Source organism: Bubalus bubalis, chromosome 5, assembly GCF_019923935.1.
Source record: "Bubalus bubalis isolate 160015118507 breed Murrah chromosome 5, NDDB_SH_1, whole genome shotgun sequence".
Lineage (NCBI taxonomy): Eukaryota > Metazoa > Chordata > Mammalia > Artiodactyla > Bovidae > Bubalus > Bubalus bubalis.
The window spans coordinates 48,104,963-48,119,840 of NC_059161.1; the positions used below are offsets into that span (position 1 = coordinate 48,104,963).

At 39.5% G+C, this 14,878-nt stretch overlaps 1 long non-coding RNA gene across 1 annotated transcript in view; it reads right to left on the reverse strand.

Annotated features, from left to right (window-relative positions):
• Positions 1 to 719: 719 nt before the first annotated feature.
• LOC123333706 overlaps positions 720 to 14,878 on the reverse strand; it is a 72,989-nt gene continuing 58,830 nt past the window's right edge. Inside the window, exon 4 of the long non-coding RNA XR_006641094.1 lies at positions 720 to 957. This is a non-coding gene — a long non-coding RNA (uncharacterized LOC123333706). The remainder of the gene's footprint in view (positions 958 to 14,878) is intronic.

Below are 14,878 nucleotides of genomic sequence, written 5' to 3' on the forward strand. Positions count from 1 at the left end.
GAAGAACCTGGACTATAAAATCAGGAAAAAAACTATTGCATGTAAATGTGTCCAGTCAGCTAAATAAATGCACAGTAAAGTATGGGTACTGCATATATGTCCTAAAAACAACACTTTCAAAAAAGGAAGAAAGGAAATAAGTAAATACAGAGGCCTGACCTATACAATGTCTTCTAGGCTCATCTGTATTAGGTTTTGAAAAGGCTACTTAATTGCTTATATACCAAGGGCATCATTAAAAAGAGAGTGGAGGATTTCAGCAATTTTTAATAAAAGCAGAGGTACAACAATACCTCAAACCATTAACAGAAGATCAAAGAAAAAAATAGCAATAGCCAAGAAGAGGGAGAAGATTAGGTCAAGAAGTCCTGTCAAGAAAAGCTATACCAACTAAGCACAGAGGTTGTTTCTGAGTTTCCTGGCTGTTTCCATGTATGCATGTATACCTGGTCATTTAACAGTGGTGAGCTGTTTCAGGTGACCAGAGGAAAGGAACAGGCTTCCCTGGTGGCTCAGATGGTAAAGAGTCTGCTTGCCAATTCAGGACATGTGGGTTTGATCCCTGGGTCAGGAAGTTCCCCTGGAGAAGAAAATGGCAACCCACTCCAGTATTCTTGCCTGGAAAATCCCGTGGGCTACAGTCCTTGGGGTCACAAAGAGCTGGACACGACTGAGTGACTAACACCCACACACAGGAGAGGAAGAATGGTACACTGATCTTTCACCACGTATTTATTGAACATCCAAAACAGTGGAGAGCAACTCATTCAAAGTGTCCTTCATCACAGTCACAGAGTTTTAAAACTTCCATGAGAAGTCGCAGTCAAGTGCCACAAAACTTCTCTTGGAGGCACCTGAAGTACACAGATAACATGAGGAACTTAGTGGTTCCTCAGATGGTGAGAATTAGTTTCCTACTTTGAAGGGCAGACAATCCACAGCTGAGGAACTTAAGATCTGTAGGAAAAAAATAGGATTACTGGGACAGAGGTCACAGGTAGAATTTATAAAAGCTTTGTACATATTTTTATATCCTCTAAAATAGCACAACAAATGATAAGCATTATTAGTATTTTTCTTTGCTCAAACCAGTAATAATGAATACTATGAAATTAGTTTTTGGCTATAATGCTTTGTTTGCTAGGATTTCCTTCTCAAACAATTAATCAGATGGATATATTTTCATGTCTCCTTACAAATAATAATGATACTCATTCTATACTTAATTCTCCATTCAAATACTCAAAATACTTTAAATTGTATCATTTTGATTCCCACATTCCAGATTTTGCAGTGTTTATAGAAATTAGGATTTTTGAACTAGAAAAGGCATTATGCAAGTTGCAGTAACACATCTGGTTATAGGGTCATAACACTGACTATGAAAACCCCCCAACCTCATTGACACAGCTTGTTTCTCTCCTCTCCCACAAAGAAGTCAAATTTTAAGAACCTGGTTTCCTTTCTCTTAGCTGATTTTATTTCCTAAAGTTTCATCGCAAAATCTCTACTCTTGTATCTTTGTTTTCAATTTCTAAACTTTCCTTCTTTTCCAATTATCCTATGAACAAATGACTCATAATTTTAATGTATTAGAATCAAACTCTTACAAATGTTGAAAAAACATTCAGAGAAAAAAAAGAAAAAGACCCGTATGCTGGAATCGTTTAAGAGAAATTTGCTCTGAGCATGGTGGACTGTATTATTTGCCAATATTAAGAACTCTGGAAGTTGGTGGGGATGGAATAAACATGTATTTTTAGTTACCAACCATGAACCACTGTTCTAAGCATTTATATATGTTATTTCCTATCATCATTTCAAGTCTTTAAGTTATTTGACATCCACGATACAGAAGAAAGGGGCTTCCCAGCTTGTTCAGATGTTAAAGAATCCACCTGCAATGCAGGAGACCCAGGTTTGATCACTGCAGTTCCCTGGAGAAGAGAATGGCAACCTACTCCAGTATTCTTGCCTGGAGAATCCCATGGATAGAGGAGCCTGGCGGGCTACAGTCCATGAGATCGCAAGTAGTTGGACACAACTGAGCAATTAATACTTTCACACACTTTCACATACAGAAGAAAAACGAAGACTCGAAAGTTCAAGCACGTTTGTTACTGAGTCCAAGCTTGTACTGTTCACCGCACGACAGAGCAATAAATTGAGAGATGAGTTGTTGGACAAAGCCAGCAGACCAAGAGGATGGTGGACTTGTGTCTCAAAGAAACATCTTGCCTGAGTTAGAATTCAGGCTTCTTTTATACTAAAAGAGGAGGGAAAGTCAAATATTTCCTGGTTCCAGTCAGCCTCTGGAGGGGATGTGTTAATTTCTTCCCTGATGCAGGCATTCACAAAAAGTAAGCCTGGTCAGGATGTTGCCTGTGAGCCAAAAAGATAGTTCAGCTTAACACTCATTACCTGGGAGGCAGAGTTCCTAGAGATGGGCCATTATGTATAATTTCAGCATGATAGGCAACATTCCTTTAGTGATTAATTTGTATTAGAATACAAAGGTTCTTCCCTATTACACATCCTCCAACATCTTACTGCTGGTTAGTAGGAGAGCTGCAATTCAACAGTACTTTTCTCCGGTCCCAAGTTTCCTTAGATTTCTTTGGAATCTTTTTCTTTAATACCCATTAAAGTTTGTCTTAAAGTATTTGCTGCATCAAAATGGGCACATGTGTTAACAAAACCACTCTTAAATGCTTGAATTTTTTTCTCAGCTATTTACCTTAATTAATTAAGCTATTAAGACTAGTCACCCAAATTTATGACCATTTAGAAAAGGTAAAAATATAGAATTGACAGTTTTTTCATAGACATGAAAAATTCAGTGCCATTCCACCTGAGTTTCATTAGTCACTATTTTAGTGCCCATCTTTGGCATGAAGGAACAGGACAGCATTGAGAAGTGTAGCTTGCCTGGATTATTTACTAGTTGTGTGACCTTGGCCATGTTTCTTTAACCTCTTTTGCCTCAGTTCCTTTTCATAAAACATGGATAATAATAGTATCTATGTTACAGAAGTGTTAAGAGGACAAATAAGTTATTATATTCCAAATGCTTAGAACACATAATAAGTTCTGTCTGGGTCTCTCCTAAATTAAAAAAAACATTGTTCAATGATAATGTAAATTCCCACAGTAATCCTTAGAAAAAATGAACCATAAAACTAGACTAAAATCTTTTCAAACATGTATCCAGGTTGTTGTTAAGAAAGGGAAAACATAGATCATTTTGGTCACAAGAATGTAGAATGGTACTCTTACAAAGTTCTCATTTGACAAAGCTTGTTGAAATCCATCTATATTAGAAACCAAGTTCTTGTTTTATTTCAATGCAATAAATGTTTGGGAAAGTCACCTTCATAGTTATGATGCCAATATTTGACCTATAAAAACTGGATGATTGAAATGGTTCCACATAATATTAGTGGATAAGAAAGAACAGTGCTCATTAGAAACTAAACAACTTTTCAACTTGCACTTTGCTGAGAATGAAAGCATCTGGATGCTTTAGACACTGGATGACTTAGGGGAAGTTGTGAGAATTTTCCTCTGTGTCTTTCAATCTTGAATAACGGGAAACTCCCCCCTCCCCACTAGATTTAGCCACAGTGTTTTCTGGTGTTTCAGACAAAATGGAATTTTTTCCACTGGTCTTTACTTTGTAGGCTCAAGAATGTCAAACCAGCTAGTCAGTACAGGAATAGACTCCATAAACTATCACCACAGAATTTTAAATAAGTTTGACAAGGGAGGTGGTGAAGGAATGGACTGGGAGTTTGGGGATAGCAAATAGATGCAAACTATTATATAGAGCATGAATAAACAACAAGGTCCTTCTGTGTAGCACAGGGAAGTATATTCAATATACTGTAATAAACCATAATGGAAAAGAATATGAGAAAGAATGTGTGTATATATATATATATATATATATGTATGTATGTATATATGTATGTGTAACTGAATCGCTTTGCTGGGCAACAGAAATTAGCATAACATTGTAAATTAACTATACTTGAATAAAATAAATTTTTAGAAGAATTCAACAAACATTTATTGATTGCTTCTTATAAACCAAAGCCTAAGAATATTAACATCAAAGCCTTGCAAACATCAGCAGCATTTGACCAGGGATATTTCGTGAGAGCTACATGCCAATCACTGTGTTCAGTACTTTTACATACATACCTCTTTCAAACCCTTGGGAAGTGGGAAGGAAGTTGGCAACCTAGAGGGGGAACCAGACAATCAACCATAAAGCCACGTGATGGGCTGTCTCCCTGTAAGATTCTTCCAGATCCTCCCTTCACAACCCATCTGAACCTAAGCCCAGCTGCTTCTAGAGGCTGCTCAGGCCACTCTGTGTGTCTTCTCCAGAGGAAATCAGCTCCCACAGAAGAGCAGGAGTTGGTGCTTTATTGTGAATGAGGCCTCACTGAAATCCTGAGAGGTAAATTCCCAAGGTGCATTAAGAACGTACAGTAAACCCAGGGACTTTCCTGACAGTCACTGGGCTTCCAAGGTGGTATTAGTGGTAAAGAACCCACCTGCCAATACAGGAAACATAAGAGATCCCTGGGTCAGGAAGATCCCCTAGAGGAGGCCATGTATCCACCCCAGTATCCTTGCCTGGAGAATTCCATGGACAGAGGAGCTTGGCAGGCTACAAGTCCACAGGTCCCACAGAGTTGGACACAACTGAGTGACTTAGCGTGCATGTATGCACCAGTGTTTAAGATTCCTCACTCCCAATACAGAGGATATGGGTTTGATCCCTATACTGGGAACTGAGATCCCATATGCCACATGGTGTGGTCAAAAAGAAAAAAAAGAATGTACAGTAAATCCAGATCTTCCTTTTCTAGCTAGATCTTGATTCCCAGTTTAGGCCACAAGATATATACAGACAAAGGTAGGACGACAAATAAGAAATTAAAAACCCTCTGCATTTTAACTGCAGCATTGGGTGAGCACAGTCATAATCCTAATTAGCTATCCCTTATCAAACGGGCTTCCCTGGTGGCTCAGACAGTAAAGAGTCTGCCTGCAGTGTGGGAGACCCAGGTTCGATCCCTGGGTTGGGAAGATCCCCTGGAGAAGGAAAAGATAACGCACTCCAGTATTCTTGCCTGGAAAATCCCATGGATGGAGGAGCCTGGCAGGTTACAGTCCATGGAGTCTCAAAGAGTCAGACATGACTGAGCAACTTCACTATCAAATGCCAGCAGTGTACTAGGGCCTCTGCCTGTAAGGGGCTTTATATAAATAACAATGCTCTGATATGGGCACCATTGTCTTTTTCACTCTATCAACAGAGAAAACGAGGAGTAGTGCAGTCAAGTCAGTGCTGCGTGGGGGTTTGAAACCAAGTCTGTCTCATCCTAAGGCCCATGGTGTCCATAAGACATTGAGTCCCTCTAGCTTGGGTACAGGGCTTCCCAGGTAGCTCAGTGGTGAAGAAAACATCTGCCAGTGCAGGAGATGCGGGTTCTATCCCTGGGTGAGGAAGATCCCCTGGAGAAGGAAATGGTAACTCACTCCAGTATTCTTGCCTGGAAAATCCCATGGGCAGAGGAGCCTGGCGAGCTACAGCCCACTAGGTTGCAAAGGGTCAGACACAACTGAGCACACATGCCCACAGCTGGGTACAGTTATGTTTTCTGCCTCTCTTGGTCTGAAATCTTCCCATTTTCTCCACTGTTTCAGCCTCTCCTTTGCTGTCATTTCAGCCTGTCACTGGCTTCCAAAGGCAGTTGCAGCAAGGGCACTGTCTGGCCAGAGAGGCCCAAGAATGGAGTAGTAAGATGAGGTTTTATCCAGAAGTGGGATGAGGCATTTATGTGGAGGAACTAAGAAAACACAAGGAGGTTTCATGTCCTGGAACCCTTCCACATCCTCTAAGGAGCAGGTGACAGAGCACTGAGACCTCCCATCCATCAGTTCAACAGCAACACGTTTCTAATATCTACCAGCTGTGCAGCCCTTCCTCCCCTTTTACAGATGTGGACACCGAAGCAGAAGGAATGGCAAGAGGCTGACCTAGGGTCACAGGCAGCCCAGCAGGGATTAAAACCTGCAAACTTTGAATTTCTAGCCTATGACTTCGCCTGTCAATCTACCACACATGCTAACATGCACGGTCGGCTTCGTATCTCGCTTGATGGAGTGTGACTGTACTCAATCTGCGCTGAGTCATCCTTCAGAGAGGCAACAGTAGAGAGAGCTTGGGCTCTGCCTTTACCTCCAAAGCGCCTGGGGAAAGCCTCGCAGGGGGCAGATGTAACCAAATGTAAATTCAGGAGTCACCCCACCCTCAAGACCCAGCAGGCTGTGTGGGTTTTCTGTGCTTCGTTTCATTATCCAAGTATCTACAGACACGCTGATTTCCTCCGGAGAGCCAGAGACTCAGGTGGAGAGTCTAGCAGAACACATTCATCTCAGAACCAGCTCTGCTTCTCCAAAGTCTGTGCTGAACAAATGGGAACCACGCCCACTCTACTGAGGCCATGTTCTGACATTTCAAAACCCAACTCCTCTTCAGTATGACTAAAGAAAGATACATGCATGACAGTGACTCGAATGCCTTATCTTTGGAAAGCCCACACGTCTAAGGAAATGGCAAATAGGTCTCCCTTCTCCTTAGGCTGTGAATGCTGTGAATAGGGAACATCACGAATTCTGAGCTCCGTCTGCTTTTCCACACGGCAAGTGGGAATGGCCACGGGTTTTTGTTCACATCTTGGGCTGAATTAATAATGACCTCTGTAGCATACATGCAAGCCACAACTTTCACATTTAGAGGTGCTTTTCCCACTGGGCCGCTCACCCAGCTGGAAAGGGAATAATGCACAACAAGCCCCAGACTAAAGGTGACACTTTCTGTCCCTGGCCCTACTTGGTCACCATCTTACTTCCTGCCACTCCAGCAAGGCTCTACAATACTGGGGATTCAGTATGTGATCTGTGGACGGCCACTGATTCCAGGTTTTGGTTTGCTCAGTGTTTTTAAGGACTTCCCTGGTGGCTCAGATGGTAAAGTGTCTGTCTACAATGCAGGAGACCTGGGTTCAATCCCTGGGTCAGGAAGATCGCCTGGAGAAGGAAATGGCAACCCACTTCAGTGTTCTTGCTCGGAAAATCCCATGAACGGAGGAGCCTGGTGGCTACAGTCCATGGGGTCACAAAGAGTCGGACACGACTGAGCAACTTCACGGTCACAGTCACAGCGTTTGTAATACTGTAGGAATATGATTTATGGAATTAGTCATTTGCTTACATCTACTTAAGTAAAAGACATGGCCTCTCATTATTGTCTTATATGAAGTAATAGTACTGTATCAATAAATTTTGATGATATCAGTTGCTTTGAAAGGTCAGTGATTATTGGTGAAGCAGGTGTCCCATGGATTCTTTGCTCATGGGTCATAAAATTTTCAGAAGCACAGAAATACTAAAGCACAATATTAATGTGATCTTAAGTAAACATGATTATGATAAAAACCAGAATGCTGTATATAACTTCCAGTTACTATAAATCAGAGCACCGTAAAAATCATAAATCTGGCAATAAACTTCAGAGAACACGTTCAGACTAAAGTTAAGAATCAGAAGTCCCTGGTGATATCAACCATGTTTATACAATTTATATTTTTTTAAGTGTTACTAAAAACCAGAATATAATAATCTGGTAGTAAATTTGAGAAGCTACTTTTCATGTAAGTCTTGGAGTCAGAATTCCCCAGTGATAAAAAAAATTTTTTCCCTACAATTTGTGTTTTTTTAAATGTAATGCCCAAAGTAGTTATGCTGAATGTGACAAATGTTTACATGAACCATTGGGGTTAAATTACTCATAGGCCCTACATTATACTATCATTTAAAATGTTTCCAACTAGTATTACTTTTAATCATTTTGATAACATAATTCACAAAGGAATTACTTTTCTTCTGATTGTTTTGAGAGCTGCACATAATGTTCTAAGAGTTGCCTGGGCTCTCAGGTCTAAAGGCTGCCCTCCCAAGTCTCCTTCTTCATATTTATTTTAACTTTTAAACTGACGCGTTTGCCTTTATTCAGGAGGTTCTATATACATTTTTGTGTATAAGACAAATTAAGATAAAGGAGAATACTGAACTGCTGATTTTGAGGTATATGCTTAGCCTAAAATTATTTCATATACAATCCTCTACTCTTTGAGTTAAAACTGAATGCACACATACCATACCATAATTATTCCCATTTTTACAAATGAGAAAGCTAAAGTGTAAGATTAAATGAGTTATTTGAGACCTCCCAGTTTATTTATGGTAAAATGTGGCTCAGTGCATGATCTGTCTGATGCTGAAGTCAAGGCTTTTAACCACTTCCACACCTTACTTTTTTCAAGCTCTGCACATGCTTGAGAAAACTCCAGAGCACCACTATAAGGAACACGCTGGATCATCTCCACCTTCAGGGACCTATGCTGACTATTACTTTAACTCATTAATTCGTTCAGTCATTCCTAAAGTCTTATATTCATTCATCTATTCAACAAATAGTTACTGAGCACGTTTTCAATGGTGGACACTGTGCTAGGTGCTGGGGAAAAGAAGAAAGGCACAGCCTGGTTCTCATAGAGTGGGAGAGACATTTTCCAAGCAATCACATGAATGTGTACAAATACATGTGCATCATATTTGTGATACATATGATTCAAGGAAGACACGAAGAGAGTGTGAAAGTGTGTGAAAGGGACCCTCACTGAGTGTGAAAAAAATAGGAAAGCCCTTGTTGAAGAAGTGGCCTTTAAGCTAAAGGAGATGACCTTCAGGAGTGAAAGTACAAGTCTGACTCTTGAATGTTTGTAACAAAATTACAGCTCCATCCTCCTACCCACCTCAATACAGCTGTCATTCAGAAATTCTTGTTCTCACTTCAAACAACAACATAGAACATCTACCTACAGATACTTGTAAAATTCAGCCCAAAGTCAACTGTTTTTGAAGCTTGCTTAAAAGATTGGCAACTGAATACCTTGGATTCCTCGTTTACCATCACCATCTTGTCAATTTTACTTCTTGAATCTATGTATTTACCTCCTCATTTGTGTATAACTTCTCATAGCCTGGTATCATCTCTCACCAGGAGTTTTGCAATCACCTCCCTGACTTTAGCCCTTGTCAAATTAATTGTCCCCACTGCTGCCAGAGTGTTCTCTCTAAAACATGACTTTACCAAGGATATTTCCATTCGGACTGTGCTAGCTCCTGTTTATCAGACCGAGTTAGTAGACCTCAGCCATAGTTAGGCCAGCGCCTTTGTTGTGTCTCTTTGCTGCTATTAGCATGGTTGTGGCTGCACACATAGAGTCAAGCAGGCAAAGACTTAGAAGATTCAAGATCCATTAAGATGATTTCCACATACCTAAAAAGGGTCAAAGAAACACATATAGTTGAGGTAGTGGAGGAAATCAATTATATCTTGGTGGAAATTGCAGATTTTCCAAAGTAGACAGAAAACTAAGTAGTGGTAGAATGTGAGTCTTGGATCATGGACAGGAGACCAATCCCTTTATCAAGTTTTGAGGTACCTTTTATAGTGACAACAAAGAGATCTCATTGTGTTGCATCAGGACTGGAGCAAGAATCAAGCCCATGATCGAACAAAGGGCATCTCTAGGTCTTTAAGATACCTGAATGTATTTGCTTGGGTTGGGAATGATAAAGCTGTTACTTTAGTTAGTTGTTCTGCTTTGTTTTTTTTTAATCCTGAGAAGATATAGAATTAAATATTTAAATGTTGAAATAAATAAAATATAATAAGATTTTAGCTAAATTTGGAAATAATTATGTATATTTGCTGTATTGAATATTTGGAATGCTTAAGAGCAATAGGCACATTTCAATATGTAACAGAATGTCATTCTAATTTCACACTTCATTTTAAAACATGAAATTTTGCTAATTAATTTGAATGAAGATTTTTAAGTTGAAAAGTATAAGAGAATATTACCAAGGTTCTAAACAATATGGTTAATAGTTTATAAGAACTTAAGATTTATCATGGGATTTATCATATGTATAAGCTTTCTTTTTACTAGATTTCAAAGAGCAATGTAGGTACTTGGGAAATTTTTGTTCATTAATCAGATAATTGAGCACTAACTGAATATATGATAATATATGATATGATAATAAATACTGTTTAGAATATTTAAGAGCATTCAGTTAAATAGTAAAAGTTTTCTTAAAAGTGGTTGTAAAATGTGGTTGATGTATAAAAAGATTTTAGCTGAGCCTAAAAGCTTAAAATTAGGTTTTTGAATTTGTGAATTTTTAATTTTAACAAATCAAATATTAATAGTCCCTGCAAGGGCAGGAAAATTCAAATTGAAAATTGTAATTATCAATGATTTATCATATTTTTCTTTTTGCTGTGAGTACCTTGAAGATAAGGGCCAAGAGTGACTAAAATGATAATTTTTTATTAATTTTTTTCATCAATTTTTTCACCTTTTTATAACTGGATAACCTTCTTTTTGATATGCATGTATACAGTTCAGGATTGAATATTAAGTTAACATCAGTTTTCTTATTTTATTCAGGCAGGTTTTTATGACACAAGTGGTCTTGAATTTAGCTTGTTTTAAAAACTTGTATCCAAAACTCTAGGAAAATATTTTAGTTTTCTTTTTTTCAGCTTTACTGAGATGCAATTGATATATGTGTAAGTTTAAGGTGTACAATGTGATGATTTGATATGTGTATATATTGTGAAATGATTACCACAATAGGTTAACTTGAATATTGTTACACTTTTTTTAGTTGTGCTGAAGACTTTTAAGATCTACTCTCTTGAGAGAGCAACTTTCAAATATACCATACAGTGTTTTTAACTAGATTCACCATTTTGTACATATGTACCTTATTCATCTCACAACTAAGATTTTCATCCCTGTCGTAATCTGCCCCTGGCAGCAACCACCAATCTTCTCTCTGTTTCTAAGAGTTTGGGTTTTTGTTTTGTTTTGTTTTGAAGATTCCACATACAAGTGAGATAATACAATGTCTTTCTCTGTCAAATTTATTTCACTTAGCAAAATGCCCTCAAGATTCATCCATTTTTAATATTTTGAAGACTTCTTCTCCCCAAGTATTCTTGGCTCCCTCGTTAAATATTAGTTGAGCAGATACACATGGGTTTATTTCTGGTTGTTGATTCAATTTTCATTTGTCTATATGTCTGTTTTTAATGCTCAAATGATACTGTTTTAATTACTATAGCTTTGTAATACTGTTTAAAATAAGGAAATTTGTTGCCTCCAGCTTTGTTCTTCTTTCTCAGGATTGCCTTATCTATTTGGGGGTCTTTGTGGTTTCATACAAACTTAATTTTTTTGTTTCTTTTTAAAAACGGAATCATGGTAGGGATTACATTGACTCCATAGATGGCTTTGGGTAGTATGAATGTTTTTACAATATTAATTCTTCATTTATCTTCAAATTTTTTCATCAAACTCTTATAGTTTTCAGTATGCAGATCTTTAATCTTATTTAAATTCATTCCTAAGTATTTTCTTATTTTGATGCTATTATGAATGAGATTTTTAAAAAATTTCTTTATCAAATGTTCCATTGTTAATGTATAGAAACACAACTGATTTCTAGATATTGATTTTGTATCCTGTAACTTTAATGAATTTGTTGATTATTTCTCACAGTATTTTTTTGGTGGAATCTTTAGAATCATCTGCAAAGTCAATTTTACATCTTCCTTTCTGTTTTGGATCACTTTATTTTATTTTTTGGCTGATTTCCCTGGCTAGGATTTCTGGTACTATGTTGAATAGGAGTGGTGAGAGTAGGCACCCTTGTCTTGTTCTTGATCACAAAAAAATTTTTTTCGGTGTTTCACCACTGAATATTATGTTAGCTGTGTGCTTGCCATATATATGACTTTTACAATTTTGAGTTATCTTCCTTCTATATACCCAATTTGTTAAGAATTTTTATCATGAACCCATACTGAATTTTGTCAAATGGTTTTTTTGCATCTATTGAGATGATCATGTGATTTTTACCTTTTTTTTTTTTAGGTGACATATTAATTGGTTTGCATATGTTGAAACATTCTTATATCCAAGTGATGAATTCCACTTGATCATGGTGTATGATCCTTTTACCTTTTAATGTGCTACTGAATTTAGTTTGCCCTGGTGGGCAGGACCATGTCAAGGAGTATGTCTAGAGGAGGTGATGGGTTCAGGAAGTCCTTAGGCAGACTGTCTGCTGATGGACTATGTTCTTGCCCTGTTGGTTGTTTGGCCTGAGGTGTCCAAGTACTGAAGCCTACAGGCTGTTGGGCGGGGCTAGGTTTTTGGTATTGATGATCCAAGCAAGATGTCTGCCTCTTTAACAATCATATAGCTGAACACTCCCCAATATCTTCACAATAGTGTCCATATCCCCAGGGAGAGCCATAGCCACACCCTGCCCCCCCAGGTGTCCTTCCAAGACCAGCATGTAGATCTGGCCCAGGCTTCTATGAAGACAGCATCTTTGGCCTGGGTCCTGGTATGTGTGAGAACTTGTGTGTGTCCTGCAAGACTGGAGTCTCTATTTCCCCTAGTCCCATGGAGCTTCTGCAGTGGAGACCTGCTGGCCTTCAAAGCCAAATGCTTTGGGGGCTCTTTCTCTGATGCCAGACCCCCAGCTGGAGAGCCTGACATAGGGCTCAGGACTCACTCCTGTGGGAGAATGCCTGTGACAGAATTAGTCTCCCGTTTGTGGATTGCCCACTCAGAGGGTATGGGATTTGACTATATTGTGAGTGTACCTCTCCGATCATCTTGTTTTGATTTCTTCTTTGTATCCTTGAATGTAGAATATCTTTTTTGGTAGGTTCCAATCTTTTTATTGATGGCTGCTCAGTAGTTAGTTGTGCTTTTGGTGTGCTCATAAGAGGAGGTGAGTCTAAGGCTCTTCTACTCTGCCATCTTGGTTTTTGCCTCTTGGGGCTTCACAGTTGGATGGAATCGCAAGTTGTGTTCTGCATTTAATTGGGGTTTCAGTCTGTATCTTGAAGTTGAGCAGGGCTGCAGGCTGGGCTCTGTGGTTGAGAGGGGCCTCCAGTTTTATCCGTCAATTGGGAGGGGCTAGAGACCATGCTCCACAGTTGGGCAAGGTCACTGTCCAGGCTCCCTGCCTGGGCCAGGCCACAGGTTGTGTTCAGTAATTCAACATGGCCATTAGCTATGTTCTGTGGCTGGATACTGCCAAAGGCCATGTTGCAAGGCTGCCCAGGGTCACTGTTCAGGCTCCCTGGCTATGCAGGGCCAGACCAGAGATCATATTAACAGTTGGGCAGGGCTGCTGGCTTTGATTCCTGCCAAAGCACGGCTGTAGAATGGGCTACACAGCTCTCTGGATTCTTTGACAAGGATTCTTGGTCAAGCAGTTGTGGAAGCTATATTCAACAATTGAGTGGTGCTTCAAATTTGATTCCCTATCTGGGTGGAACCATAGAACTGGCTCCATGGCCAGCACATCTCATTAGCTAGGGACCCAAATCAGGGTCCAAGTTCTTTGGCTGTATGGAGCCACTGGTTGGGATCTTTGTTTAGTGGTCACTGCAAGCAGGAATGTGATCTGCCAAGATCTGAGTGCTGGTTTCTATAAGCTTTGCCTCTGTCTCTATCTGATCCCTCATAATCAAGCTTTGCAGGCTTCTCTAGTAATCCCCATTAGGAAAGATCTAAGAGGGCTTCCTTGGAAGCATCCTGTAATGATCAGTTCAGTTCAGTCCAGTTGCTTAGTTGTGTCCAACTCTTTGCAACCCCAAGGACTGCAGCACACCAGGCTTCCCTGTCCATCACCAACTCCCAGAGCTCACTCAAACTCATGTCCATTGAGTCAGTGATGCCATCCAACCATCTCATCCTCTGTGTCCTCTCACCTTCAATCTTTCCCAGCATCAGGGTCTTTTCCAATGAGTCAGTTCACATCAGGTGGCCAAAGGATTGGAGTTTCAGCTTCAACATCAGTCCTTCTAATGAATATTCAGGACTGACTTCCTTTAGGATGGACTGGTTGGATCTCCTTGCAGTCCAAGGGACTCATAAGACTCTTCTCCAACACCATAGTTCAAAAGCATCAATTCTTCAGCACTCAGCTTTCTTCATAGTCCAACTCTCACATCCATTCATGACTACTGGAAAAACCATAGCTTTGACTAGACGGACCTTTGTGGGCAAGGTAATGTCTCTGCTTTTTAATATGCTGTCCAGGTTGGTCATAACTTTTCTTCCAAGGAGCAAGCATCTTTTAATTTCATGGCTGCAATCACCATCTGCAGTGATTTTGGAGCCCATAAAGTCTCTCACTGTTTCCACTGTTTCCCCATCTATTTGCCATGAAGTGATGGGACTGGATGCCATGGTTTTAGTTTTCTGAATGTTGAGCTTTAAGTCAACTTTTCCACTCTCCTCTTTCATTTTCATCAAGAGGCTCTTTAGTTCTTCTGCGCTTTCTGCCGTAAGAGTGGTATCATCTGCATATCTGAGGTTATTGATACTTCTCCCAGCAATCTTGATTCCAGCTGTGCTTCATCCAGCCCAGCGTATCTCATGATGTACTCTACATATAATTTAAATAAGCAGGGTGACAATATGCAGCCTTGACATACTACTCCTTTCCCAATTTGGACCCAGTCCAGTTCTAACTGTTGCTTCCTGACCTGCATATAGGTTTCTCAAGAGGCAGGTCAGGTGGTCTAATATTCCCATCTCTTTAAGAATTTTCCACAGTTGGTTGTGACCCACACGGAGGCTTTGTCATAGTCAATAAAGCAGAAGTAGATCTTTTTCTGGAACTCTCTTGCTTT